We start from the raw sequence: 11,831 nt of genomic DNA on the forward strand, positions 1-11,831 counted from the left end.
GTCAGCTCCAAAGCAATACCAAAAGGAGAAGCACAGTATCTTGGCAGTGTGGGTGGATGCCCCAATAGCTAGCAACTCCAGAAGATTTTGGTTGTGACTTCCCAGAGAGAAACAGGAGCAAAAACAGCATTCAAAGTAGCAGATGGGTCCCATTCACATTAGGTCTACTGATGCAACCAGGTCTGGAGTGAAAGAGGTAGAAATCAGTAGCATAACCAGGGGTGGCTGATAGGGATGCTGATTTAGGAAGGAGATGAAAAATCATCCCCCGCCACCACAGATTCTGCACCCCAGCAGCAAAAGCAGGCCCATAGCATTGCTCTTGCTGCAGCCAGTGCACAGGAATCACGCTGTTGCTGCTTTAAAAGCAAGAGCTGGGGCAGGCAGAGGCACCCAGTGGCAGCAGCAGCAGCAGCAGCAGCAGCAGCAGCAGCTGGACACTGTTTTGGGTAAGACTCCTGCACATTCTCTACCCTCCAACCCCCTCCCCCACCCTCCCCCAGCTCTCAGAGCCATGTCCGGCTGCTTTTGGAGCTCTACCACCCCTCCCCAGCCCTCATACAACCAGAGCTAGACATAGGCATGGGTGAACCATGCGGCCACCCAGGGCCCAGACGAAAAGGGGGCCCGGAAATGGTAATATTTTTTCCATTGTCCGATTATTACTATCATTATCTCTGGTGAAGAGGAGCCGGATACTAAAAGTTCACCCACGGCCCCCAGGAGGCTAGGTATGGTACTGCACACAACGTTTGCCCAGGGTGCAAACCCTGCCTGTTATGTCACTGTTGTAAATGGAGGAAAAAAACTGAAGTCAAAACCTACTCATGGAAGCCAACCAGCTGATCAAAGAGGAAGTGTGAGAGAGCAGAGCCACAACCAGGAAGAAAAGCAGTGGTGGGATGAAAACAATGATGGGGGAAAACCCAGTGACAGCATGAATTGGAACTGAAAAGAGTGTGCTGTCAGCAAACCAGCCTAAGTGGAGATAGACACTGTTTACTTGGCACTTAGAAAACATAGATGCTAATTTTTTAGCTCACTGTAGGGATGGGGATGACATGGATGTATTTAAAATGTTTTTGAGACGCTCTGTGAATTGAAGCAGGTGCATGCTAAGCATATGGTATGGTGTCTATCTCTCTTATTGATAGAAAAGACTGCATGCTGTGCTCTCTCTCATATGTTGGTTGGTTGGCATGTTGTTGCCATGTTAGCCCAGGAAATATGAAAGCAGCAAGAGATTCTTGGTGATATTTTTTATTGGACTGGTGCATATGAAAACTATGAAAGATTGGACAGTGTCTCTTGCACAAAAATGCAAGACAATGACTGGGGCAAGACTGGATTGTGGTAACAAGACTGCCACAAGAAAATCAAACTCCACTAATGGCTTGCAACCTATTAGGCATTGAGAAAGTGGAGTGCTTGTGGTGCCCAATACCAGACCCATGCCATAAGATAGTAGCAGTCATAATAACAGTCCTCAACCTTCTACCATACCTGAGAAGTGATGGTTAAAGCACTGGCAGAGTCCTGACACACTCATCACGTGTATTTCCAAGCTAAGAGAGCCAAAGGAAAAGCTGAGCTAGTGAAGGCAAGGAACCTACATATGTATTTGAATTGACCTACCAGCTAAAAAAACTAAAAGGCTAAATATGCATCTCAAGAGAAACCTGTAAAAGGTGCATTGAATACAGGAAAGATGTTCTGTACCTGACATCCTCACAGTTCCCAAAACAGGTTTGGTGACACTGTTGAGCCCCAGCTCAAGTCTGGGATCGTGCCCGGTATGCAAAAGCCAATAAAGATACCAGGGGTGAAAGTATAAAGATTTATTGCTAGCAATACAAGGTGCAAGCGGAATAATTTCACGTAACAAGCACACAGATTCTTAATTATGAGCATCTTTTATACAGGAGTATTGGACCTTCATAAGCATTCTTGTTTGCTAATTGGTTATAAGGGAGTGACGCAAGGAGTTCTTTACTGAGCATGTCTCTATACCTGTGTTTTAGCTATGTATCTCATTTACATACATGTATGTTTCATTAGCATACCTTCTCCCCACCTAGGGGTGTGAATCTTAATATTTAAATCAGCTCTTTGCCCTACTCCACTAATTCTGTTTTTGTTTTCAAGTCTCCTTTATCTAAGACTGTCTTCTCCTTATCATTGCAATTGAGCATTAGTTACAGAACAGAGACTTTTGCTTGGGCTATGTGTAGTGGTTTCTAGGTCAAACCTAACATTTTCCCCCTCTGGAGCATTTTTAATTATTTTTATTATAATTGCTCCACTCAATTTGTTTCAACACAAACCTAGTATTCTCAGCTTTCTTCGTTTGTAAAATCATTTGATTCACCTTAGGTCTGAAGATAGATAAGACGACAGGTGAACATTGTATACATAGGATATTTGATTGGTCTTGTTACAAAGGATTCTTCTACCTTGGTTCAATTTGAAGCAATTATTAGTACAATTAACTATTAGGAAACATTCAGAAGCATTAGCTGTTGCCTGAACCCGTACGGAAAACATGTCTCTATTCTTCTCTTTTACAATAGTCCCCCACTTATATATATTCTGATATGTACTTTTCTTCTCTACATTCTTCAGCATAGTATAATTTTGTAAAATTTTTAAAGGGGTTGGTACTGCGATTAAGCATGAGGTAAAAACCAGGTGAGCATTGATCCCTCCCGCTAAGCAGAAGTCCGTTCTATTTAAAATTTCCCGGGCCAGATAAATCCAGACATTTTCCTGAGGGTCAAATTTTTGTTGTAAAAGGGTTTCCCCTCCTATAAGTAGGAGTGGACAGATCAGGGTGCCCCACAATAAAACCTTGAACAATTTCATAATAAGGCTTATAAAACTTAATCAAAGATTGTCAAATTATTCAAAGTTCCTTTCTTTTGAATAGGAATTTCAAGTCTCTTATTGGCTCCACCTTCCACTGTTCTCTGTCTCCGGTCCCGGAGTCTGCAGGGATTCCTTCTTGTTCTGGTCCAGCCACCGGCTTTAGGCGACTGGAATGTATCCAAGTCTTGATTCCTTCGAGCTTTGCGGCCGTCGGGGTCGTTAGAAGTACCCTATATGGGCCTTTCCATCTGGCTCGAAGTGGTTCCTCGTTCCAATCTTTCACAAGGACGTAACTCCCAGGTAATAATCGATTTCCCAGGGCAGGATACTGGTCCTGTGTCTGCAGCACGTCCCGTACCTGCTGATGGATGGAAGACAAAACAGAAACCAAGGACCATACATATTCTCTAATCATTCCCTCTCCTAAAACATGTAACTGTTGTTCAGTACCCATGGGCAGACTCAGAGGGTAAGGCTTACCATACATTATTTCAAACGGGCTTAATCCCAATTTAGAATGTGGTGCGACCCTTACTCGTAACAGGGCCAAGGGTAGGGCCTCTGGCCATTTGAGTCGAGCTTCTTGGCAAATCTTTGCAAGGTGTCTTTTTAAGGTCTGATTCATACGTTCCACCTTTCCACTGGACTGAGGTCTCCAAGGGGTGTGTAAATGCCAGCTGATTCCCAGGAACTCAGAAACCTTCTGAGTAATTTGTGCAATGAAATGTGGGCCATTGTCTGACCCTATTCCTTTTGGAAGTCCGAAGCGAGGTATGATTTCTCGTAGGAGTGTCTTGACTACCTCCCGGGCTTGGGCAGTCCGACATGGGAAGCACTCAACCCAATTAGAGAAAGTGTCCACAAAGACAAGGAGATATTTTATCTCTTGTTGCCGGGGCAACTCAGTAAAATCCACCTGCTATTCTTCTCCTGGCCCATTGCCTATTCTCTGATGTCCTGAAGTTTTTCTTCTCCCTCCTTATGGGTTATTTCTCTGGCAGACCTCACATGTCTCTGATACCTCCTTGGCAGCCTCTCTTAATCCCACTCTAGTTACATAGTAACTGATCCATCTTACCAGGGCCCTGGGTCCGTAGTGGGTACCATGATGAGTGCTCTTTACTACCACATGAACCCAGGCAGCTGGGATGATAATGCGGCCATCCCTTGCTACCAGCCACCCGTGCTCCCCCTTCTTTGCTTGAAACTCTTTTATCAATTGTTTGTCTCTCAGATTTGGCCTTGAAGAATAAACAGCTTCCAATGTTTGCAGGCAGTCATGTACAAGATCTGGTGTGTCAGCCATAGATGGCAGCAGTGTTGCTGGATTTACAGTGCGAAAAATGGCCAATTTTTTTGGTCCGCCACTGGAGCCTGAGTGAGGACAATGTCCCCCTGCCCTGGCAGCAGGGAGCTCCCAGCCCCTGCTCCACAAGTGAGATCACAGAGCAGGGGCTAAGAGATCGTTCACAGCCCCATACCTATCATAAGGAGGCCAGGACTGGAAGCTCCCTGCAGCTGGGGCAGAGGGACATTGTCCCCGCCAAGGCTCTGCCACCAGAGTCTGCTCTGGTATCACATAGCTCCTAGGGGCAGGGAGCAATCTCCCAGGCCCCACCAAAAGACAGCTGTCTTCTGGCCCTATGCTCCCCGCCAGCCCCTGGCCTAGCATCCAGGGAGAGCTTAGAGCTCCCTCTGGCTGCTGCAGGGACCTGGTGCAGAGCAGGATGGGGCAGAAGCAGACTGCTGCCAGAAGCAGCAAATCTTCTCCCAAATCTACACGTGTAGATTCCTGCCTGTAGTCAATTTACTCTAGAGTAAGTTAGTCTAGAGTAAACCCACCCCACAGCATTTGCACATGTAGATACATCCACCACATTTTAGGTATTTTTTAAGCTAAACCAAATCTTCTGCAAGTTCCAAACCAAAACACATTGAGTTAAATTTTCTGCTGAAACACTCTGATTTGTCTGTCTGTATTGTCTATCCACCCCTGTCACATCTTAATAAATGAAGCTAGAGAAAATGTTTCCTTAAAAAGGCATTTAGTTTATTCAAATGATCAAGTGATAATCTTGGTATGTGTTTTTTTAAAGTCGTTCCAGCTGTTACAATAGGATTCTGATCAGATATATTTTCATTTCATCTTTTCTTCCTGCAACTAAAGTTCTGAGTATATCTTTAAAGACTTGTCACAAGTTTATCTTCATATCTAAGATTACTCTGAAACAGGTTTCAAGGAATTAGAGATTCTGCTGATGAAATATTTAGTCTTCATAACTAATCCGGTGGTGGGTTTTGTTTTATGTCATTTATTTATGCACTCAAAAAATAGTTTTATATAAATATAAAGTTGGCTACATATAGAACTCCCCTGGGTATTTTAACAAAACTGGGTGTCCTTGAGACTACACAACGAGATAGACCCAGAGATGTGATGGACAGTTAGCCAATGAACAATTAGAGCACAATTAGTCCTGGGACTAACAGGGTGAGTGACCTTGCTTCTTTGTACAGAGCAAAGAATATGAACAGTGTAGCAGCTGCAAGTGGCATTGAAAGCACAGCATAAAACATGCACATCCCGTTAGCAAAATGTAAAGACAGATATTTTCTTGTATGTCAAAAGCTGAAACCCAATTATTTCGATCTGTAAGTATGAGATTCTGCCTACACTGGGCCTATAGGAAACAATCGCCAAATGAAGCCATTAACTTTTGAATCTTTTCCAGGGCATAATCCCATTATTGGTATGTGCTTTTAATGATAGGCTGGAGAAGCACAAACTGCAGAACCTTGTTAATGTGTCCAGATTAATTAAAAAGGGGAGAAAGCAAGCTTTCCTTATCTTTTTAGCAAAGTTTTAACAGCAAAAAGCATTGCAGATCAGGTTCCTATTACATTTACTAGTGCCTTCAAAGATAAAAAAAAACAGCTAGTGTAAAATTGCTGAAATAAATGAGCAAGGGACAGAATCATTTTTTTAACTCTTGCATACTTGCAAAATTACAAAATTCAGCTTCTTCATAGCTTCCCCAGCCTTAGTGCAAGTAGATGAGCATGTCTGCATATTACGTACTATTAGCAGCAGCAAAAAGCTTATGCACTCCTTTGGCCTATCAACTAAAAGCCAGGCAAAGGGCAAAGCCTATCTTCACCTTTAACTAAAATAAAGAATATTTACTGATTAAAAATCTAGCAATAATTCTTTTGCCAAATGCCCCATTTTAAAAAGTCTCACTCATATCAATAGATACATTGTGTAAGGACTGCACATAGGAATATGCATTTCAGGATTTGTTTTAACTACTGCAGTATATTGAATGTAGTAAAAGTTTTACATTTTTCCCATAGCAATCAGGTGGTTTCTTTATCTTCTACTTTACAGATTAGTAGGCTGCATATTTATTTAAATAACATATAATCAAAGGGTGAATACAAGTGTTACATTTGTATTAGCAAAATCACATTTAGTCCAGCAGAAACTCTAAGGGCACATCCAGACAAGTGCAGTTTGCAGTGCCTCAAACCTGTTTGAGGTGCCACAAACTGCACACAATGCACATGCAACTGTGAGCTGCAAATCTGCAGTGCGGCACAAAAAATTGATACTGGGAACTCCCAGTATCAAAAAAAAAATGCAGCAAAAACAAACAAACAAAAAAAGTGGTGTGGTGCATGCGCTAGAAGTGTGCACCAGAGCAACTGGGTCCTTCAGGGAAACACTCTGGTTGTCAGCTACCATGTCTCCCCCCTCCTTTAGGTCTGTCCCAGCTCCTCCAGCATGCCAGGAGCTGGGAGAAGTGGGTAATAGGCAGTTTACCCAAAGCAGGTCATATTGCCTTACACCACAGTCCATATGGAGGGGTGTGCACAGTGGCAAAAAGTAATAGCACAAATCTGTGATGATACTTTTTGTGCCACTACAAGTGAATGCCTATGCATGTGGACTAGGTGTGCAAGTATTCAATTCACAATACTTAATCTGATCTAAAAAAGGTACATGCAGTGGAAATTTAAACCTCATCTGACAAGGGTCAAGTCTAGTCCAAGAGTGGTTAGACCAGTTTAATGAATGCTGGGTCACTTACCCTTTAGTTCCCCCCCTGACCTCTGGCATCCCAGTGTGCATTTTCCCTCTCCTCCTCCTCTCCACAAGGAAATGCTCTAGCACTCGGTTTGAACTCCACTTTTACTCCAGCTTGTTGAACTGGTAATGTTATTGTTGAGCCCCAGCTCAAGTCTGGGATCGTGCCTGGTATGCAAAAGCCAATAAAGATACCAGGGCTGAAAGTATAAAGATTTATTGCTAGCAATACAAGGTGCAAGCGGAATAATTTCACGTAACAAGCACACAGAGTCTTAATTATGAGCATCTTTTATACAGGAGGATTGGACCTTTATAAGCATTCTTGTTTGCTAATTGGTTATAAGGGAGTGACGCAAGGAGTTCTTTACTGAGCATGTCTCTATACCTGTGTTTTAGCTATGTATCTCATTTCCATACATGTATGTTTCATTAGCATACTTTCTCCCCACCTAGGGGTGTGAATCTTAATATTTAAATCAGCTCTTTGCCCTACTCCACTAATTCTGTTTTTGTTTTCAAGTCTCCTTTATCTAAGACTGTCTTCTCCTTATCATTGCAATTGAGCATTAGTTACAGAACAGAGACTTTTGCTTGGGCTATGTGTAGTGGTTTCTAGGTCAAACCTAACAACACCTGTAAGGATCCTGTTGGACCACTCAGACCCATCACCTGTAAATTGATCTATAATTGCAGGGGCTGCAGAAAAAACAGTCTTCACACCTAGCAAATCCAGAACAAGATCCAGGCAATTAACAGTTATGATATGATGGTTACCCTTTTCCTCCCTGTTTGTTCCGACTCTAATTGACCAAACATCAAGGGAAAATGCTTTGAAGCTATGCAATTAAACAGTATAAGAACTAGGCAAATCTGCCAGCAAGGTGTGTGCAGTCCAGATGAAGAAGCCATCCTGCCACCCAGCCAACAAGAGAAGGACCTATGTGTTGAGGCTGTACAAGAACTGCTTCCTGCCTGCATTGGGTAAAGATCTCTTTGCAGCTAAGATAATACTAATGACTAAGTAGCTCACTTTATATTGAGAAAGATTCTTTTTCTGTTACTTAGTTTTGTAGCTTGTTGGAAGTTATTAAAACAAGCCTTTCACTATTCATCAACCTAGTGTTGTGTCAATTCTCAGAGCACTAGGTTTAAAAACCTGCTTTCTAAGTGCAACAAGACCATCTGTATATTTGGGAGAGATGTTAGACAAGCTTCTGGGTGGGCACAAAATGGGTACTTTCCTCAGGTCTAAGAAGCTGATACAGTTGTAAGTTAAATAGCAGGCAAAATAAAGGCTTGTGTTTAAACCCATATATAAAAGGAGATAAAAGAGATCAAGGTTAAGGGCTGGACCCAAGCACAGCCCCACATGCAGGCTGCTCCAGTGAGAGGGAGGTCACTTCAGAGGGAGCACAAGGAGGATGGAGGAAAGTAATGTCACTCTTAGAAGACACTGAGAAAAATTGCTTCAAACAATCCAATTTTTTCCACTGAAGATCAGTCCTGAACATACCAGCTCTATCTCAGCCTGATGGAACTAACTCATTTGGGGCACAAATATAATTTTGTGCCATTTCACCTGGGGCACAACATGAACATGTGGCTAAACTTATTCCTCAGCTGCCTGTACATATGTCCTGCTGCATTCTCATGGGCGAAGAATGAGAACATAAGAGGTAAGTTAATTGGATGACATGCCTTGAGTGAGAGGACACAGGCTTTATGCATATGCAACCTTATGTTGTGAAATCTCATTGATCAGCTGTGGACAAAGGTCCCAATGGTAAAACCATTTTCCGTGCCTGTGATCCAAATCCCCATCAAATCCCAAGAGGGAAACTGGTGTCGAGACCAACAGAAGACACTATGTTTAATATTTTATTAGGAAATGCTGTTATACATTTGGAATATGGCTCACAGATGTAGGAAGAATGCAGCTGTATAAAATGCAGATGAAGCAGCTGTGGAGAGAGGAGAGGGGAGGACTTTCCCTTTCTGCTTGTCACCTTCTCATGAATAATGAGAATAAGAATAGCTTTGCCTTCAGACAGAGAAAGAAACAGCACCCCACTCCCTCCCCTATGCCCCCACCCTTGTAGGACTTTAAGCATATCAGTCCGTTTGGAACAAGCTTCTGCCCATGGGTTTATCTAAGATTTTGAAGAGGGGGTGTAGATCATGTGGTACATCATCACATATAACCAAACACACGTTTTTCTACAAGTAAAAAGAAACTAGAAGCTTTACTAATAAGCTAGGGCCTAGGGTTATATTATTCAATTCAAGATCAAAGCAAAACAAATAGAACTCATTTGGAATGTGCATTAATTTGCTATGTCATATATTATGTATAAAAAACACAAGAAATCAGGCAAAAAATAATCAAAATATGTTGTTTCATGAGTCCAGTTGTCATTAGAATTAAATGTACAAACTCCTTCATATTCATAAAACAAAATCTAGCCTTCTTGAGCATCTTGGTGGTGCATTCAATGCTTCACTGAAAGTTATTTGCACACATGAATTGACATTCACCTGTGTTAATGAATCCACACCAGAATTAATGCTTCTTAGCTAAAGATAAAAAACAGTCTGCAAGGCTATGAAATAGGAATTACATTAAGAGAAGCAGCTAACAGAAAGCAGAATTGCAGAAGAAAGTAGAGCTTAATTAGTGGAACATCAAGACGTTAAAATAGAAGAGAGGGTCATTAACACCTGTGGTTAGAAGAAATCAGGTAGATTATAATGAGCAGTCAAGTCAAGTGACTTCCTCCATGCTGTCCAAAAAGAAGTGCTGCTGCCACTGTTAGGCAGTTGATTTTAAATTCTGGGTGGACCAGGAATCAAAAGAAGGTACAACTACACCACTGCAGCCCCCCTGGATCCACCCCTGCTTCTGCCTCCCCTTACCCAGAACATTTGGATTTGCTCTCTGGGGAATCCTACAGATTTACACTTGGAGCCTTTTGTCAAAAGAGGCAGCAGCTGGTACCATCTAAATGCAATCTAAACCTGCTCCAACTTTAATCCTGGATGAAGGAGTGTTAAAATTGGAGCAGGTATGCTGTATCTGAGTTGGTATCAGCTTATTCACCCATAACAATTAGAGTGTATCAACTGCTGTCCTTTTTAAGGTGTTTCCCTTTTCAAAGGGCTCTAAGTATTCTTGTGTCTACACCCTTAAGCCAGGTACAGACGTTACACTTTTACCATTATAAGTGACAGGGAAACTGTCTATACCCATAACAGAACAGAACTTTGGCACACATAGATTGATTTAAAAATGGTGAAACCTGGTCTAAGATTTGCCCTTCCCTCCACCAAAGGGAAAATGTGTGTTCTGTTCACTACTGATATAAAGTACACCGCTAACAGAAAACCGCATAACTTAGATTGATTCCTCCTTGGACGTTTGTTCACCAGAGTGCCCCAAGGGATGACGAGGTTGAACAGTTATAAACTACTGCAAGACCGTTTCAGGCTGGACATAAGGAAGAATTTCTTTACTGTCCAAGCCCCCAAGGTCTGGAACCGCCTGCCATCAGAGGTGGTTCAAGCACCTACATTGAACACCTTCAAGAAAAAATTGGATGCTTATCTTGCTGGGATCCTATGACCCAAGCTGACTTCCTGCCCTTTGAGTGGGGAGCTGGACTCAATGATCTTCCAAGGTCCCTTCCATCCCTAATGTCTATGAAATCTATGAAATATCTGTACCTAGCCATTATCAACTTTCTTTTACAAGGTAGAGCAGAGAAAGGAAATAGTTCCTAGAGAAAAGGCAAATGATTATTCTCAAGAGGGGAGGTAGTCTCCTCACATAGACACAGGCCATACCCCTACAGTCATGCCAGACTTGGGGGACCTATGGGGACTAAACAACTTCTGTACCTAGAACTTCATATGGAGAAAAGAGCTACTTGGTTAAGATCCGCTTTCCAGAGGCATCATATCCTCTCCTGAGTATCCAAACCGATTACAGACAAATATCATACACTATCCTGAGGTGTGGGGAATTCTCCAATATATAGCTTGGCTGACTTGCACAAATTTCTCCATCAACAACAACTCTCATATCACTCATGATTAATTTGCATTTCATCTTCTTTAGCTGTCTCTTAAAGCTTTAGCAACAAGTACACATTATGAAGAATTATTTTTCTCGTTTAAGTTTCTACCATTTTATTATGTTAATACTCAAAGCAATACTAGTATAGGAATCTTGATAGAGTAACTAACAAAGTACTCCTAGAATGGATGTAGCTATACCACCAAGCTGTGCCTTGTTCTGCTATAATTAGACTCTTCTCCCCTTTCCCCACCTCCAAAAGCAAAACAATCTATACCAATAATACCCAGTTTTTTCCAGTATAACAATGTCTATTCTAGAGATTTCTGCTAGTACAGCTGTATCAGTCAGGAAGCAACCTCTTCATACCCCTGACCAAAATAGCTATGCTGGCAGACATCTGTAGGCCAGACCTGATTTAATCAGACTGAAGTACAAGAATTCACTTAATTTTCTCTCTCCTGAGCCGTTTAGATTTAAATTGGGTCATACAAATAAAATCTATATATATAGTTTTACTGTTCAGATCAATAGCAATACCCTACATATTCTGCTGGTAGAAATTTAGTGTCACTATAAAATTAGGAAGCCCAATTATTCCCCTGATATGTGGGTATGGCTCTTCTTTCATTTCATTGGAATCCTTGGCATGATCAAGCAAGAGCAGTATTTGGCCAAGGAAAGCAGATACAGACTTTTAATATTGCATATTTGAAATCAAAGCATTGGGGACATTCATGAGCTAAGAATTATACCTTGATGGCAGGCTCTCAGTTTGAATACACCATTTCTATTCTGTAGGGA

This window comes from Alligator sinensis, unplaced genomic scaffold (genome assembly GCF_000455745.1).
Source record: "Alligator sinensis unplaced genomic scaffold, ASM45574v1 scaffold243_1, whole genome shotgun sequence".
Classification (NCBI taxonomy): Eukaryota; Metazoa; Chordata; order Crocodylia; family Alligatoridae; genus Alligator; species Alligator sinensis.